Source organism: Caretta caretta, chromosome 1, assembly GCF_965140235.1.
Source record: "Caretta caretta isolate rCarCar2 chromosome 1, rCarCar1.hap1, whole genome shotgun sequence".
In the NCBI taxonomy this organism is placed as follows: domain Eukaryota; kingdom Metazoa; phylum Chordata; order Testudines; family Cheloniidae; genus Caretta; species Caretta caretta.
Genome location: NC_134206.1, coordinates 79,494,816 through 79,513,852, shown reverse-complemented (window position 1 = coordinate 79,513,852; position 19,037 = coordinate 79,494,816). Strand labels below are relative to the sequence as shown.

At 42.0% G+C, this 19,037-nt stretch overlaps 1 protein-coding gene across 9 annotated transcripts in view; it reads left to right on the top strand.

Moving 5' to 3' along the window:
• The window catches only part of KLF12 (KLF transcription factor 12), a 370,886-nt gene that overhangs the window by 208,361 nt on the left and 143,488 nt on the right, over positions 1-19,037 (top strand). Inside the window, exons 2-4 of one of the 9 annotated variants that reach the window (XM_075129025.1) lie at positions 6,225-6,322; positions 8,202-8,283; positions 12,030-12,132. The exons of 7 other annotated variants lie outside the window; for them this stretch is intronic. The gene's annotated coding sequence lies outside the window, so the exon portion shown is untranslated. The remainder of the gene's footprint in view (positions 1-6,224; positions 6,323-8,201; positions 8,284-12,029; positions 12,133-19,037) is intronic. One more of the 9 variants, XM_048852284.2, reaches the window with a different exon arrangement.

Sequence of the window (19,037 nt, the reverse complement as noted above, 5' to 3'; positions counted from 1 at the left end):
TGAGTATATGCAAAATAATTCACTAAGGGGTGGCATGTGAAGTCTTTACCAAGAGCCAGTAGCCCACTGGCCATCATTATCACTGTGAAATGTGTGTACAGATAATGTTTAAGGAGCTATGTCTATACTGAAAATTACATTCTCACGGGAGATAACCAGGAGATAACATGTCATAGGCAGGTTCCTTTCATGGATGGTCTGATTTTATTTTATATGTAATGATTTGTTTCCTATACTTGTACTTACTCTATACTTTACTTTTACTTGTTTTCACTATAAATATATATTACTATTAATAAATAAGTGCTGTGAGTCGAGCAGAGTGGTGATCTGAGGTAAAACTAGTGAGCTGGTGTGTACTTCTTCTTTGGAAGTAGTGAATCTGTAAATACTATGAGTGTCCAGTAGACCAAGGGGTAAACACTCCAGGGAGATGCTCAGAAGGCTCAGGGGTTGGAGTATGCCTTTTGCTAACCTGGAGAGAGAGAGAGCAAGCCCTGCGTAGGCCTACATGGGAGTGTTTGTGTTGCCTGTGGCTGGAGGAGTTAGGGAGCTGACACTAAGACCACTAAGGGAGCTGAAACTAAGACCAGGTAGTAGTAAGGTGCTTCACAACCCAGGATATCTCCAGGAAGTGTCAGAGGTATTACTCTGTACCATATGCTGAGAGAAAACAAGCCTTCACTTATAATCCAGTTTTTTAAACTCTTTTCTCAGAACTTTGACAAAAAATAGCCAAACTGCCTCAATCATTACACATGTGATTTTAAGCCATGGTAGAATTTTTTTAGAATGTGTTATGCTGGTCTGAAAATGTGTTTAGGAGGGAACAGGAAGGTTTTACAAAGTGAGCTAATCTCTCTTGAATGTTTTCCTGATTTTTTTTAAACATCCCAATTTACAATGACTTACTGTAGAAGTGTCACATGTGGTTTAATCTGTTGTTCCTGCTGTAGACTGGGACATTTTCTAGATTTGAGTAACTGTACTATCTGATGGAATTACTAGAGATCAGATAAACTTATTCACACTGAGCAGCACTTTAATGTACAAGCAGTTTTACTGTCTTTTTGAGAAATCCTTTCCACTCACTTTGACACTCTCAACATTGATTCCCTGTCCATCATAATACCCCTAGAATTTTTTTAAACAAACCATACAATTGACAAACCAAGAACAACAACAACAAAGTCTGAGTTTTTACCCCAGAGAGGGATGAGAGCCAAAGACTCTCCTAGGAACTTAATTATTGCTATCAATTTCATGTGAAAGGTGCTCAGATACTACAGAGATAGGCAGCAGTATAAAATCCTAAAATAGATTGGAGAGTATGGTACTGTTTAGTGTGATTACCGCTAGGAGAACATAAGAACGGCCATACTGGGTCTGATCAAAGGTCCATCTAGCCCAGTGTCCTGTCTTCTGACAGTGGCCAATGCCAGGTGCCTCAGAGGGAATGAACAGAACAGGTAATCATCCAGTGATCCATTCCCTGTTGCTCATTCTCAGCTTCTGGCAAACAAAAGCTAAGGACACCATCCCTGCCCAGCCTGGCTAAGAGCCATTGATGGACCTATCCTCCATGAATTTATATAGTTATTTTTTGAACCCTGTGATCACCTTGGCCTTCACAACATCCTCTGGCAAAGAGTTCCACAGGTTGACTGTGCGTTGTGTGCGAAAATACTTCTTTTGTTTGTTTTAAACCTGCTGCCTATTAATTTCATTTGGTGACCCCTAGTTCTTGTGTTATGAGAAGGAATACACTTCCTTATTTACTTTATCCACACCAGTCATGATTTTATAGACAGCTATCATACCCCTCCTTAGTCATCTCTTTTCCAAGCTGAGCAGTCCCAGTCTTATTAATCTCTCCTCATATGGAAGCCATTCCATACCTTTAATCATTTTTGTTGCCCTTTTCTGAACCTTTTCCAGTTCCAATATATCTTTTTTGAGATGGGGCAACCACAGCTGCACGCAGTATTCAAGATGTGGGCATATCATGGATTTATATAGAGGAAATATGATATTTTCTGTCTTATTATCTATCCCTTAATGATGCCCAACATTCTGATCACTCTTTTTGACTGCCACTGCACATTGAGTGGATGTTTTCAGAGAACTATCCAAAATGATGCCAAAATCTTTCTTGAGTGATAATAGCTAATTTAGACCCCATCGTTCTATATGTATAGTTGGGATTATGTTTTCCAATGTGCATTACTTTGCATTTATCAACATTGAATTTCATCTGCCATTTTGTTGCCCAGTCACCCAGTTTTGAGAGATCCTTTTGTAGCCCTTTGCAGTCTGCCTGGGACTTAACTATCTTGAGTAGTTTTGTATCATCTGCAAATTTTGCCACCTCATTGTTTACTCCTTTTAGAATGCATCCCTTAGTTCTGAGGCATGTGTCATGCTGTCCGGAATGGTTTATGAGCATTAGTGCCAATCTCAGGACAGACTGTCAAAAAGCAGGACAGACACCCCAAACTATGTATATGTTCTGTGATTAGATTTCACCAACCCAATAACAAATGTGAACACTTGAAGCACAAGAACAGTCTGACCATGGAGTCACAGACCGTTCCTTTGGGCACTCCAGTTATATTGCCACCCAGTAAAGCTGGACTTAGTGAAAGTTGGTTGCCATGCACCAAAGATCACAAAATATTCAGATTGCTTCCAGTCCCAAAAGACCAGTCTCTTACCCCAGGTCAGTTTGTACCTCAGATCTCATACCAAAGACAATGCTTGTAGCCAGTCCTATAGTAAACTAACTAGAAAGTTATTAATTAGGAAAAGAAATGAGTGAGGGCATGTCTACACTACAGCCCTAAGTTGACCTATGTTACATCGACTTACAGCCACAGCAGTAATTACTGCATGGCTGATGTCCATGCTACCTCCTTCTGTCGGTGTTGTGCGTCCTCACCAGGAGGGCTTCCACTGACTGAAGAGGGGCAGTCTGGGGGCTGAGAGCCCGGGCTCTCAACTCCCTGCCAGGAGCCCAGCTGCCCCCCCCATCCCCCGAGGCTCTCAGCTCCCTGATCCCAGAGGGAGGGCAGCCACCTGGGCTTCTCGCCTCCTGGCTGGGAGCAGGGGGGAGACAGCTGTGCAGGCAAACCACGGCCACTGGGAGCTGCAGGAGGCTGAGCCTGTGGATGGTTAATGTCTGTAAAATGTCTCGGGCCCACAATCAGCTTACCCTGATGGGCCGCAGGTTGCCCATCACTGCTGTAGTGTGTACACTGACATAAGTCAGGGGTTCCCAAACTTGGTTCAGGGCTTGTTCAGGGTAGGCCCCTGGCGGGCTGCGAGACACTCTGTTTACCTGAGCATCTTCAGGTACAACCGCTCTCAGCTCCACGCTCAGGTAAACAAAGCATCTCATGGCGCACTAGGGGCTTACCCTGAATAAGCCACGAACCAAGTTTGGGAACCCCTGACATAGGTTCATAGAATCATAGAATATCAGGGTTGGAAGGGACCTCAGGAGGTCACCTAGTCCAACCCCCTGCTCAAAGCAGGACGAGTCCCCAACTAAATCATCTCAGCCAGGGCTTTGTCAAGCCTGACCTTAAAAACCTCTAAGGAAGGAGATTCCACCACCACCCCTCGGTAACTGATTCCAGTGCTTCAGCACCCTCCTAGTGAAAAAGTTTTTCCTAATATCCAGCCTAAACCTCCCCCACTGCAACTTGAGACCATTACTCCTTGTTCTGTCATCTGCTACCACTGAGAACAGTCTAGATCCATCCTCTTTGGAACCCCCTTTCAGGTAGTTGAAAGCAGCTATCAAATCACCCCCCAATTCTTCTCTTCTGCAGACTAAACAATCCCAGTTCCCTCAGCCTCTCCTCATAAGTCATGTGTTCCAGTCCCCTAATCATTTTTGTTGCTCTCTGCTGGACGCTTTCCAATTTTTCCACATCCTTCTTGTAGTGTGGGGCCCAAAACTGGACACAGTACTCCAGATGAGGCCTCACCAATGCCAAATAGAGGGGAATGATCACGTCCCTTGATCTGCTGGCAATGCTCCTACTTATAAATGCTGCTAGCCTTCTTTGCAAAAAGGGCACACTGTTGACTCATATCCAGCTTCTCGTCCACTGTAACCCCTAGGTCCTTTTCCGCAGAACTGCTGCCTAGGCATTCGGTCCCTAGTCTGTAGCAGTGCATGGGATTCTTCCGTCCTAAGTGCAGGACTCTGCACTTGTCATTGTTGAACCTCATCAGATTTCTTGTGGCCCAATCCTCTAATTTGTCTAGGTCCCTCAGTATCCTATCCCTACCCTTCAGCCTATCTACCACTCCTCCCAGTTTAGTGTCATCTGCAAACTTGCTGAGTGTGCACTCCACGCCATCCTCCAGATTATTAATGAAGATATTGAACAACACTGGCCCCAGGACCGACCCTTGGGGCACTCCGCTTGATACCATCTGCCAACTAGACATGGAGCCATTGATCACTACCCGTTGAGCCCGATGATCTAGCCAGCTTTCTATCCACCTTATAGTCCATTCATCCAGCCCATACTTCTTTAACTTGCTGGGAAGAATACTGTGGGAGATCATATCAAAAGCTTTGCTAAAGTCAAGGAATAACACGTCCACTGCTTTCCCCTCATCCACAGAGCCAGTTATCTCGTCATAGAAGGCAATTAGATTAGTCAGGCATGACTTGTCCTTGGTGAATCCATGCCGACTGTTCCTGATCACTTTCCTCTCCTCTAAGTGCTTCAGAATTGATTCCTTGAGGACCTGCTCCATGATTTTTCCAGGGACTGAGGTGAGGCTGACTGGCCGTAGTTCCCCAGATCTTCCTTCTTCCCTTTTTAAAAGATGGGCACTACATTAGCCTTTTTCCAGTCACCCGGAACCTCCCGCGATCACTATGAGTTTTCAAAGATAATGGCCAATGGCTCTGCAATAGCAGGCTCCGCAATCAGCTGCCTTACATCAACCTAACTGTGTACTGTAGACCAGTCCTGAGTTATGTACAGGTTTAAAGCAAGCAACATAAATACACAAATGAGTTACAGTCTGTGGTTGCAAAAGGTGACAGAGTTGTTGTAATCTGTCGGCACTGAATGTCTTTTAGGGCTAACCCAGGTTGATTCTGGGGATCTCTCGTTCTGTTTCCTAGTTCCGGCCCTGTGAGACTCCCAATAGCAAAAGAAATGAAGAAAATTTCATGTCGGCTATCTTTATTTCCTTCTTCCAGAATTCAAGCTGATGGTATGAGCTTTCTTGCATGTAGCACCTCCATGTGAGAGGGCCATTAACCAAGTCTTTGTATTGTGATATTCCACAATGGCCCATTTAGTTTTTAGAGTCCTTCCTGATGGTCAGGAGACCATTCCTTCTGACTGGGTTCACAGGTTCAGAACAAGCATTTTTACAGTTATAAAGCAAACACTTAAGTTTTACTGTATAGCATGGGATACGGACATTCTAAGTGGGATTAATACATGGTTGCAACTTACAAGAATTTCATAATGTCTAAACCCTAACACATCGTTATAAGTCTCATACCTACCTTGAACAATACTAACATACAGGTGAGCTGGTCTGGTTTCAAGCTATACATTTGTCTGTGCTCAAATGACACCTGCAGCCTTGGTAAGAGCAGGCAGCACCTGGTCTGGCAGTGTCACAGCATGTTTGTGTACATTCTGAGTCCCACAAATGTCCAAACAGCACATGCCAATTTGTGCAGACTTTTGGAATAATTTATCCATGCAGTTAGCGTGTAAGCACTGTGCACCATTTGTAAAGGCATGAGGTAGTTATGCGTGGTTCAGAAAATCTGGACGATGTAGAGTTCCTAAAAGCCGAAGAAAGGTGGTGGCATTGACACCAATAGTGCTCCTGTTTTCACTTCTTTGAGCTTTGGAGTCTGATTTCACGTATGCCAGTGTCTAAACCTTAATAATGCTTTACATTTATATGGCAATTTACAAAGGTTGTTTAAATAGGCATTTCAAAACCCTTCAGTATAAATTAGGCAAATATTGTTGTCCTGTTACACAAATGGAAGAAACAGAGGTTCAAAGTTACCGGTTCATGGCACATAGCAAATCAGTGTCAGAATTGGGTGAAGAATTGAGGTTCTCATTTATTTAGCAGTATTTCACGTACAGTATATTTCACCTTTTCCCTAGCTATTGAATGGCCTTCCAATTTTTCACAGGCATTTTTTCTTTTAAACTATACAGGGAATGAGGAAAGAGAGCCCTTGCCTCAGTCAGTGTTCTCTTTACAAGATAAAGTAGATGAAAGATTCCAGTTAAACCTCCAGTATTTCACTGTGCAGGTAAGTATAGCCAGGCATAATTGCCGTCTGGATTTTCTTAGCTGTGTGCACACTCAGCTTTCCTTAGCTATGTCTGTTTGGATCTGAGATTTCTACTGTGTTAAGATAGAGGGACTTCATCATAGAATAGAACCCCCTTGTGCTAGGCTCCAATACAAACACATAAAAAGACCCAAAGCATAATCATTTCAACTCTGGAGTTGCCCTTTGAAAGAAATTATTGTTTGGGAGAGCATGGGGGTTGGTTTGTTTGTTTTTAATTCTTTTATTCTCAAAACTGTCAAACTATGTTTGCTCAAGCTGTCCAGAGACACTCACCATTGGGCAGAGACCAAGCTAGGCAAACTTTGTTCTGAAAGATGCAAATTTCAGAAAGTTACGAGTGATGGAAAACAGAGTGCTAAAATGCAACCTGTCCTAGGTACAGTGGTCACACCTACTGTTTGGTAGTCAGCAGTCCTCCACAGAGAATGCTGAGGATGAGTAAACTTTCCCTATCCCACTTGTTAAAGAGAGAGCTGTTCTAGCAATAGTGGTTGTGTGAAGTCTAGAAAAAAATCAGTGGCATGCTTAGCAAAAGAATAAATGGACACAAATCTGACCTCAGGAATCATAACATTCAAAAACCGGTAGGAGAACACTTCAACCGCTCTGGCCACTCAGTAACAGATTTAAGGGTGGCAATTTTGGAACAGAAAAGCTTCAAAAACAGACTCCAACGAGAAACTGCTGAGCTTGAATTAATATGCAAACTAGATACCATTAACTTGGGTTTGAATAGAGACTGGGAGTGGCTGGGTCATTACACATATTGAATCTATTTCCCTAAGTTAAGTATTCTCGCACCTTCTTGTCAACTATGTAAATGGACCATCTTGGTTATCACTACAAAAGTTTTTTTCTCCTGCTGATGATAGCTCATCTTAACTAATTAGCCTCTCATAGTTTGTATGGCAACTTCCAACTTATCTGTATGTGTGTGTGTATATATATCTATATCTATATATATCTTCTTACTATATGTTCCATTCTATGCATCCAATGAAGTGGGCTGTAGCCCACAAAAGCTTATGCTCAAATAAATGTGTTAGTCTCTAAGGTGCCACAAGTACTCCTGTGCTTTTTATTAATATTATAGGCATATACAGCAATTAAAGTAGAATCCTCTGTTTGATCTTGCACTCCCTTACTGCTTTACACCATGTGCAAAAATTAGCTGATGTCCTGCAACTAGAGGGGCAAGTGATGTTACAATGTTTGGGTTTTGAAAGACACATCACTTGGTATAGCATGCATGACTTTTTATGTCCTCCTTCTTTTTAAGTGGGCTGTTTTTAAACCGTTCCATTCCTTTGCACTTCCTGTTGCATGAACTATCTCTACCTCTTTTTCAGCACACAATGTCCCTGACAAAATTGTGAGAAACTAAACACCAAAAATAGCCCAAGAAAATCTTTGTCTTCACTTGATGTCTTTTCTATCAAACATCTGGATTGTCGGTGTGTAAACTTGGTCAGATCATCCACAAGTTGGCAAGTCTGAAGTTGTTCGTGCTTGCATCTTCAGTACTTACATTGCATAAATACAGGTGTTAACGTGTAAAATTATTAGCTGTAGCCCTGTTCATGGTGTGAGGAGAGAACATTAGGTGAGGGATAGAAAGAAAACATGAAGAATGCATATCACTTTTAGTTTTTTTAAAGACCCGCTTTCTAGTGAACTGATCATTCTTTTTCCTAGCCAGGAATGTAGCTAAGATCAGACTAAAACCATTCTGCTCACAGAGTGTTGGTAGTGATTAAAAAGCAACCCCTAATTTAGAGAAAGGACTTCTGCTTTGTGGAGAAATTCTGATATCAAATTTAATCTCTTCCTGTAGTTCTAGTCGATGGACTGTTTGGTGTTACTCGGCAGAACGTCCAAGCAAGCAAGAAGACATTCTATAATAACTATAACTCAGGGTGGGTTTTTGTTGTATGTTTTTTGTATATTTTGAGGGTGCTTTTTTTTGTGGTGATCTCTGTTATGCTGCCCAAAGTAGAGCTTGGGAAGGCCATTCTCCCATGATCTCTGTGGGAGGCAAAAGATAATGTTTAGTGCATGAGAATGGCCTTTTGGGACAACATCCTTATCTGGTTATCTGACTTACATCTATAAGATTAGAGCCAGCCTTTCTATGAACCATTGTACATTCTGTAGTGTATCCGTGTTAAGAACTGGTGTTCAAAACTGCATGGTAAAAGCAAAATGATCCTGTTAAATATGACCGTCTCCATTTACTGTTATTTTAAATCATACATAACACATTACTGGTTACCTCCGGGTCACTTTGCTCTCTAAGCACACACTGTCTTATTATATGTTCTGTGGCATCTCCTATGAGCAGAAACTGCAGCCTCTCTTTTAACTCACAACCAACAACCAAGCTGTCACTCACACAAATTTGACTTGTCTCTGATAAGAAGACAGGGGCAATGTTCTCTCCAGAACCCTCATGTACCTTCCCTCAAAATAAATTAAATATGGCAGCCACTTCTATATGGCAGCTTTTAATAGCAAATTGGACCATGGAGGGAAATATACAGATAATAAAAGTAGACTATATCTCAGCTGTAGTCTAACTCTCTGAGCACCTAATCTTGCACTATAAAAGCTCTCTAGGTGCCCAAGTTTCTGTCTCTGGGTACGCGTACAGCTGCCTCAGTCTAGGCACCTAGACACCCAGTTCATGCTATGCCCCAGTGCTATCCAAAACCAGGGGTAGATAAGTGCTCCTGTTCCTATCTTGCCCATGGGGCCTGATCCAGTAGGTGTATTCATTGGCAGCTTAACTCATGTAAGCGGGGGAATAGTCCCGCTATTGTGGGGATCTTTCCTGGCTTCTGCACTACCCCAGTGAAGTGGGCTAGCGAAAGGATCTGAGTCCTCACTCCCACTTCCTTTACCCAGAGTCCTCCCTGCCCTTGAGGACTCCCCTTCCACTCTCCTGTCTGGCAGAGTCCTTGTAACCCCAACAAGGCTGGGCCCAGGATTCCTGGGGGGCTCAACCCCCAACCCTGCTGTGGTCACCTAGGACTGGGGCTAGGGTGTCCCCACTCCAGGGTACTCTCTCTGCACTGGGCACTTCTCTGACCCACTGACCATTACATACAAGTTAAAGCAAATGTAAGTTATTTAATGAACAATTAATTTTAAAAAGGAAAAATGGGAAAGGTTAAAGGAAACACATCAGCCCGCTCTCTGGCAGGGAACATCACAAACAGTGTCTCTGGAATGTTAGGGCAGTTCACCGTCTGTTCCTTGTAAGTCCCAGGCCTTCTTCTCAGGCCCTGGCTTTGCTGTAGGGATGCTGTGGGTTGGACACTTGCTCTGGTCGTGGCCACACGCTCTCAGGCTCTAAGTGGTAGGATCAGAGAATCATAGAATCATAGAATATCAGGGTTGGAAGGGACCTCAGGAGGTCATCTAGTCCAACCCCCTGCTCAAAGCAGGACCAATCCCCAATTAAATCATCCCAGCCAGGGCTTTGTCAAGCCTGACCTTAAAAACTTCGAAGGAAGGAGATTCTACCACCTCCCTAGGTAACGCATTCCAGTGTTTCACCACCCTCCTAGTGAAAAAGTTTTTCCTAATATCCAACCTAAACCTCCCCCACTGCAACTTGTGACCATTACTCCTTATCCTGTCCTCTTCTACCACTGAGAATAGTCTAGAACCATCCTCTCTGGAACCACCTCTCAGGTAGTTGAAAGCAGCTATCAAATCCCCCCTCATTCTTCTCTTCTGCAGACTAAACAATTCCAGTTCCCTCAGCCTCTCCTCATAAGTCATGTGTTCCAGACCCCTAATCATTTTTGTTGCCCTTCGCTGGACTCTCTCCAATTTATCCACATCCTTCTTGTAGTGTGGGGCCCAAAACTGGACACAGTACTCCAGATGAGGCCTCACCAATGTCGAATAGAGGGGAACGATCACGTCCCTCGATCTGCTGGCTATGCCCCTACTTATACATCCCAAAATGCCATTGGCCTTCTTGGCAACAAGGGCACACTGCTGGCTCATATCCAGCTTCTCGTCCACTTCTCGTCTACCCTTCTTCCCAGTATCGCCCCCTGCCCTGTAGGGGTTACAATCCAAGCCTGGCCTGCAGAGCCTCTTGGCTGAGGTGTCTCCCTGTGCTGGGCCCGCTGCCCAGGGTCCCCCTCGCTCTCCCCAGCTGCTCACCACACCCAGCTCCGGACTGCTCCAGCCCCAGCTTCACCACTGCTGCTCTGCCTCCAGCTCCCTGGGCTGCTTCTTTGGCCCCTCTGGGTCTGGTTGCTACGGCTCTGCTCCCAGGACAGGCAGGTCTGCTCTGCAGGCTGCTTCTGTGACTCTGCTCCCAGCACTGACCTGCTTCGTGGGCTGCTTTTCTGGCCCCTCTGACTCTGGTTGCTGCAGCTCTGCTCCCAGGGCAAGTCTGCTCTCTCTGGGCTGTGCCTCTGGCTTTGGGGCTGCAGCTCTGCTCCCAGGACAAGGTCTGCTCTCTCTGGATCTGGCCCAGCTCTGCTCTCCAGCTTACCTTGGGCCCCTGCTTTCTCCTTAGCTCGGCCCCACTCTGTCTGACCCAGGCAAAATCAAGCTCACACGGAGGATGTGTGACCTCCCTGACCTCCTGACTGCCTGATTAGCCTGCTCGCCCTGTCATTCAGGCTGACCTGGAGCATTGGCCTCTCCCCATTGTTCCTGGGGACTATCAGTCTCAGGGTCCTGGTTTCCCGTAGACTCTTTCCCTTTTAGTACTGGGAGCTCGCCAACCAAAACACCCCCACTGAATGTTACTAAGGGGGCAACAGTCCCCTTACACTCAACACAACACAGGCCCAATTTCACAATCAAACTCATTCTTAATTATAAGCCCTGCAGAAAATACAGCATGGAACATTGTGGAAAATGATATTACCAGAAAGTGTCTTTCTTTTTAAGGTCATCTGCAGGTATTTCAGAGATCATTTTAACAAAACACTTACAATTGTATGTAAATATAAAGCACTTTGATTACTCCAGTTTAGTAATAGTAAGAAGCAAAGAATCAGTAAGGAATTTGGATAGCTGATCACTGTTTGAATATAAGAAAGTTTCCTGCCTTGGTAGCTTTTGGAAGCTGAGCAAATCCTGAGATATTTTTTTTTACAGCTGGGAATATAATGTGTATTACAAGACATCAGTCTTAGTTATTTTATGACTTTGCTGATTAGAGTTCCTATAGTAATTACTATGACAAGAAGGGTACAACAGAAGATAAACTGTTAATTTACAATCTGTCAGCTGACCAAGTGTCATATAATAATGAATTGGGACAATCTGTGATTTGCAAATGGACCTGATTTTTTGAATTTGCTAATTTGCCATGGTAGATAATATACCAGTGTGTACATTTCAAAGGGGGTGCATTTGATTAATCAGCTCTAGTGTAATGTTGCTTTTGGTGAGTTGTTTGAGAAATGATCAGATCTGCAGAGGAGTGATCACTTTTGGTTCAATCATAACAGCTGAGGGCAAAGAAGTAGGGGGAAAGAACAGAAAAAAAAATGGATAGAATGTGAAGGAAAAACTCTTCTTCATGGAAATAGACTTAGAATCTGCTGTTCCTGGCAGCATTTTTTTATATTAACAAATCTTGCAGTTTAGCCAACATTAACCTTATGCCCTGCTCTTCTTTTAAAAGTTCTTGAGGCTGAGTGGACAAGTTGCTGAACACCTTCAACGTTGGTATCATTCCTACCAACCAGATTTGAGGGTGCCCAGTACCCTTCAGGTTTGTGTGCAAGGTTTGTAAAAAATAAATAAATAAATAGTAAGTTAAGTGTGATGTACTCAAGGATGAACATATATGTTAATTTTAAATCAATTACCCTAAGCAAAATTACAACACTTACAGAAAAGTCCTTTAGTATTTAACATAGGGTTAGTTTCATCCCTATTAAGTACTGTAGAAGTTTTCTACGGTGTTATACTTATATGCAAGACTGCTGAATCCTGTTCAGGGCTCTTGATACATCACCATAATGCAACTTTAATTGTGACTGTCTTGCTCTAATAATAAAATGTGGCAAAAGAATATTGATTAAGTTCTTTTGTCAGAAAGTGATATTATGATGTTTAAGCAATTGTTTTCGGTATGGGATGCCTGACATTTCTTATTTATACTGTCTGAAGTAAAGATATTCTATAGTAGTTTACTCTAGAAAACAATGCATCTCATGACATCATGGAAAACCCATTATTCATTTCTTTGGAAAACAAAAATTTACTACTGTTATCTGTGATAAATTGAAAAATAAGAATACAGCTTTAATGCAGGCTCATTATAATTGAAAAACAGATTTCTATGCAGACATGATTACTTTACAGAGGAGTGATATGTGGCACAATGCTGAGGCATCCTTTAAATAATGCATGAATTACAAATGATCAATTACAATCGTGCTCTGGAGGTGGTGATGAAAAAGAAGTGTAGAAATAGTTTTCTGGCTTTACATATGCTTTGAGTACTGAAGGGCTTCAAGTTAAAATCAGCAACTGCGTAGACATTATTGGATTAGACATTTTTTCAAGTCACAAATACTGTCTCAATGATGACTTCAGAATGTTGAATATAAACTATAAAGAATGATAAGTACTTCTGAATGTTTTGTAGACCGTGATGAGTTATTGAATTTCTAGAGAAGGTATGAAAAGTAAGGGTAATCATAAGTAAATCAAAAATAAAATATACTACATGCAGTATATAGGCACACAGAAATGCATTTTAATTATCTTAAGAGGTAAAATTGAAAGCATTGCTTGAAATGCTACTGGAAAGTCCCGTTGATTCCATTAGAATTTCCACTGGTTTCTTCTGATAGTTCCAAAAGCCTGTAAACCAACAGAATAGTTACTCTGATTCAAAACCGAGCTGCCAGCTAGGACAAGAAGAAAGCAGTGGAACTTCTTCAATTAGAGATTTTGAAAGGGATGAGGGGATTTTAATAGGAGTTCCGTGACTAAATCTTTTTCTACCATTTTGAAAATGTAAGAGGAAGAGTTAGTTTTAAAAGGGGGGGGGGACTTTGAGGCATCATTATGTTTTAATCTTTATATTACAGTTTCCCTAGGTAAGTCTACATTGAAGCTGGGAGGTGTGATTCCCAATGCAGGCAGACAGATTTGTGCTACCTCAATTTAAGCTAGTATGCTAAAAACAGCAGCGTGGACATTGCAGCCTGGGTGGCAGCTTGGGCTAGCCACCTGGGTCCAAGCCCTCCAGATGCTGTGAATCCAAGCTCAGGTGGCTAGCCCAAACTGCCCCTTGTGCCACAACATCCACACTGATATTTGTAGGAACTAGCGTGAGTCCGTCTACCCATGTTGGGAATCACACTTTTCAGCTGCAATGTAGACACACCTCTAGAGGCAACCAGCTTGTGGCCCCATTGTACTTAATGCTATACAAACATATACTAAAGGATAGTTCCCGCCGCGTAGAGCTTACTTAATCTTTGTACCACACATGATATGAAGTATCATTTCTAGTTCTTTGGCTATCCCCAGGCTATCCATAAGTTCAAGAATGAAAATTAAATGTCCTGCGCTCCTAATGTACTCCAATGCAGAGGTCACATGGTTGCAAGTAACAACGGGACTCCCAATGGCAGCCTGACAGCAGGGTCATGTGCGCTATTTGTTTATTTACTGTTAGTCTAAATCAGTGGTTCTTAACCTTTCCTGCAGCCTGCACCCCTTTGGTTCTCAAAATATGTTCTTGGACCCCTTATCAAAAATCAAAATATATTCTCGCACCCCTTATCACAAATCGCTGAAGTAGGTCAGTTCTTTAAACCTAGATATATTTTTTGTTTGTATATTACAGTAATTGTTACAAAATGTATAATGTTAATAAATACATAGGTTTGATTAAATGAAGTAGTTGTACTTACATGCCTGTGCTTAATTTGTGTTTTCAGTGATTTACCTTCTCAAAAAATCTGGCATGTCTCGCACCCCCAGAAAGAGCATCTCATACCTCCCAGGGGTGTGTGCACCCCAGGTTAAGAACCACTGGACTAAAGGGACTTTTCTTCAATATTCCTTGCAGCCTAGAATGAATGGTTTAGGCTGGAAATACATGTAACCTATGCTAAAGATATTCCTGTATAGATGGGACCACTGTTGACTGAAGTTAAAACTAACCTTGTTAGTGTCCCATTTAAAGGAAGAATGAAAAAGAAAATATTGAATTGATTGTTACTGTAACAGTTCAGTTCTGATTCAAAGCAGGTGTTTGAAATATGAGCTGTCTCTTTTGGCATGGTGAAGGGGAATCTTCCATTGACCTTGAATGGGATCCTTGGTTCATTCAAACTGAATGCAAAGTCAAGTAGGATCTAAAGTGTATAGGATGTGTCCATTGACATTTTTGCAGTTCTAAAGATCAAGATAAAATATCAGTGGAACTGTTACTGTTTTACTGGGATATCATTTGTGACACAGATAAAATACTATGGGAAAGAGTTACTGGCCTGCATATAACTATACTGTAGCTCTTATGGTGGGTACCTCTGCAATAAAAATCTGTTTTCAGATTGACTCGAATAAGAGCTAGCTGAAACCTTAAACTAATCCTAGATTCTGAAACAAACCAGAACTTTTAAGAACAGGGAGGAAAAATCTAATAATCTCCAGCGCCACCGAAAAGCTCTTTTACTTTTATCGCTAAAACTGCGTGGCCTGCAGCCATGGAAACTTTTCTGTTGGACTCTGGTGCTAATCTGAATAAAAGTTTTATATATGGTAGCATATAGCGCATTCTGGTACTGTAACCTCCCATAGTCCTGTCTCATTCAAATAGTATCCTGTGGAAGTGCAAAGAAAGTCATGGACAGCTGAAGCTCAAATGGGTTACATAAGTATGTATAAATGTCTTTTTGCTTATTCAAGTCTCCAAATATTCTGTACAACATACACATTTGATTTTTTTAAGCAATAGTGGATGGTTCATTTAAGCTTTTGAATGAGCTTGGAATCTATCCTTTGATCAGAATAACACGTGGGAAAGGAAATGTGGGGTCAGCAGCCACCATACTGTACTGTTGTGTACTTACAGAATAACACCACAACTAGGAAGACCTCTGTCTCTCAATTTCACCCTCTGTAAAATAGAAGTAATGATAAATACAGATCATTATCAAACACTTAGAGATCTCCAGATGAAAAGCACTATATATATGCTAAGTATTCTTCTTACTATTGAATATGTGAATATTATATACTGTACTTCTTACTATATGCTATGCACCATGGATGACCATGAGCCACCCACCTCTATTGTAATATTTTCAAGTTTAGTTGTAATAATCTCTTGACTTGATTCTAGCAGAAAGGATGTTTGTTGTCCTGCCACCAGTGCCATCTGGAAAAGAGATTTTCTGCAAAGTGAATGTACCAGCACTATGTGGCAGGGATGAAAAGTGGTGACTCATCATTCACATAAGTACTGTGCTTATTGTAACTGCCAAATACTGAGTCATGAGTTTTCTCCCATATTAAGCATTTGCTGCTTCCCTCACTCTTCAAAAAGCAGCTGGTGTCAAGAGAAAGAGGAGATGAGTTAATCATTGCAGTGGTTAAGTGGCATACCCCTCTGACCAGGGATGAGGTAGCTCCAGACAGGGGGCCATATTATCATTCTTTTCTTGCAGCATCATGATGTAGGGTGAGGATAAAGAGGGCAAAACACCACCCAGTCATTTTGAAGGGGGGGAGGGGGGAAGATATAGGGAGGAAGAAGTTATAGGGCACAATGTCCTACTTGAACTCTCTACTAGAAAATCTATGACACAGAATCAACACTTATGTACATAGTTCACTGTTAATGGTTTCAGTAGAATTGCTAAAACCCTGCAAGAACCTCTGAAGTTAATATTTCAAGTGCCAACAGTATATGGAAATGAATGAATAAACTAAAAATTCTAGTGTGGTACCACAAAGGCTTTGGGGGCAAATAATCTTACTGAATGTACAGTAAGTAACAATTACTAAACAATGGGTCATAGCATAATTAAATGGCAAAACACAGCGTGAGATCATTTTGTGGCAGAGCATTCACAAAACAAACAGAAAACCCGGCTAACTGGTTTGGTCTTATCACACACAATTCCAGAGCCCCCATCATTGTAGATTCTAGCCATATTTTGCATGGATTAAAGATGGATCAGATAACCTTTCTAATGTTGCAATTTAAAATGAATAGCAGTTATTGAGCAAAACCATAGTGTTTTATGGAATAAGGATATTTTGTTACATTTCATATTTAAACATTTTTGAAGGTTTTTCCTGAAAAGAACTTCACTTTTTCATAATGTCATGGGCAGCTCTGCAAGCAACACGTAAGTATATTAGCTGTAACGTTCTCTTAAATAAGAAAACACACACGCACCACCAGCATGTCCATAAAGTTGTGGTGATACTTTCTTAGGGACATATTCTGCTCTCAGTTTTTGTTTTAACTTGGCATGAATTTAAGCACAAGTAACTGAAAACAGAATTTGACCCTTAATATGTATGTAATGTAATGCATAAATAAGGAATTGTTCAGGAATTAATGTTTGACTCAATACATTTTTCCTTTGCATTGCACTCAATCCCATTTTTGTGAATTATTACATTATCCATTCTGCTCACTTCATAACCATGCCAATGTTGTTGTTTTTCTCAGTTTTTTGTTGTTTATATGATGATAGCACCCAATTCTGGCTTGGGGTTACATTATGAATTACATATTTTTCCTTTTTTATGACTTAGTTCCTTCATGGACAAATAGCATAGCAGACCTCAAAAAAAAAATTAAACTATCACAATTTCCCTTCAGGAAGAGGGAAGGGAGAAATAACCACATATGTCAGATGTTAATCACATCATTAAACACACTTTTGGAAGGCTCTAAGATTCCACAATGATGGGCGAGACATAAAAACAGAATAGAATACAATACTTGGCAAAAAGAAAAGGAGTACTTGTGGCACCTTAGAGACTAACAAATTTATTTGAGCATACGTTTTCATGAGCTACAGCTCACTTCATCAGATGCATTCAGTGGAAAATACAGTGGGGAGATTTATATACATAGAGAACATGAAACAATGGGTGTTACCATACACATTGTAATGAGAGTGATCACTTAAGGTGAGATATTACCAGCAGGAGAGCAGGGGTGGGGTGAACCTTTTGTAGTGATAATCAAGGTGGGCCATTTCCAGCAGTTGACAAGAACGTCTGAGGAATGGTGGGGGGTGGAATAAACATGGGGAAATAGTTTTACTTTGTGTAATGACCCATCCACTCCCAGTCTCTATTCAAGCCTATGTTAATTGTATCCAATTTACAAATTAATTCCAAGTCAGCAATCTCTCGTTGGAGCCTGTTTTTGAATTTTTTTTTGTTGAAGAATTGCCACTTTTAGGTCTGTAATCGAGTGACCGAAGAGATTGAAGTGTTCTCCGACTGGTTTTTGAATGTTATAATTCTTGACATCTGATTTGTGTCCATTTATTCTTTTACGTACAGACTGTCCAGTTTGACCAATGTACATAGAATCATAGAATATCAGGGTTGGAAGGGACCCCAGAAGGTCATCTAGTCCAACCCCCTGCTCAAAGCAGGACCAATCCCGAGCTAAATCATCCCAGCCAGGGCTTTGTCAAGCCTGACCTTAAAAAAAAAAAGAGATTCCACCACGTCCCTAGGTAACACATTCCAGTGTTTCACCACCCTCCTAGTGAAAAAGTTTTTCCTAATATCCAACCTAAACCTCCCCCACTGCAACTTGAGCCCATTACTCCTTGTTCTGTCATCAGCTACCACTGAGAACAGTCTACAGCCATCCTCTTTGGAACCCCCTTTCAGGTAGTTGAAAGCCGCTATCAAATCCCCCCTCATTCTTCTCTTCCGCAGACTAAACAATCCCAGTTCCCTCAGCCTCTCCTCATAAGTCATGTGTTCCAGTCCCCTAATCATTTTTGTTGCCCTCCGCTGGACTCTTTCCAATTTTTCCACATCCTTCTTGTAGTGTGGGGCCCAAAACTGGACACAGCACTCCAGATGAGGCCTCACCAATGTCGAATAGAGGGGAACGATCACGTCCCTCGATCTGCTGGCAATGCCCCTACATATACATCCCAAAATGCCATTGGCCTTCTTGGCAACAAGGGCACACTGTTGACTCATTTCCAGCTTCTCGTCCACTGTAACCCATAGGTGCTTTTCTGCAGAACTGCTGCCGAGCCATTCGGTCCCTAGTCTGTAGCAGTGCATGGGATTCTTCCGTCCTAAGTGCAGAATTCTGCACTTGTCCTTATTGAACCTCATCAGATTTCTTTTGGCCCAATCCTCTAATTTGTCTAGGTCCCTCTGTATTCTATCCCTACCCTCCAGCATATGTACCTCTCCTCCCAGTTTAGTGTCATCTGCAAACTTGCTGAGAGTGCAATCCACACCATCCTCCAGATCATTTATGAAGATATTGAACAAAACCGGCCCCAGGACCGACCCTTGGGGCACTCCACCTGATACCGGCTGCCAACTAGACATGAAGCCATTGATCACTACCCCTTGAGCCCAACGATCTAGCCAGCTTTCTATCCACCTTATAGTCCATTCATCCAGCCCATACTTCTTTAACTTGCTGGGAAGAATACTG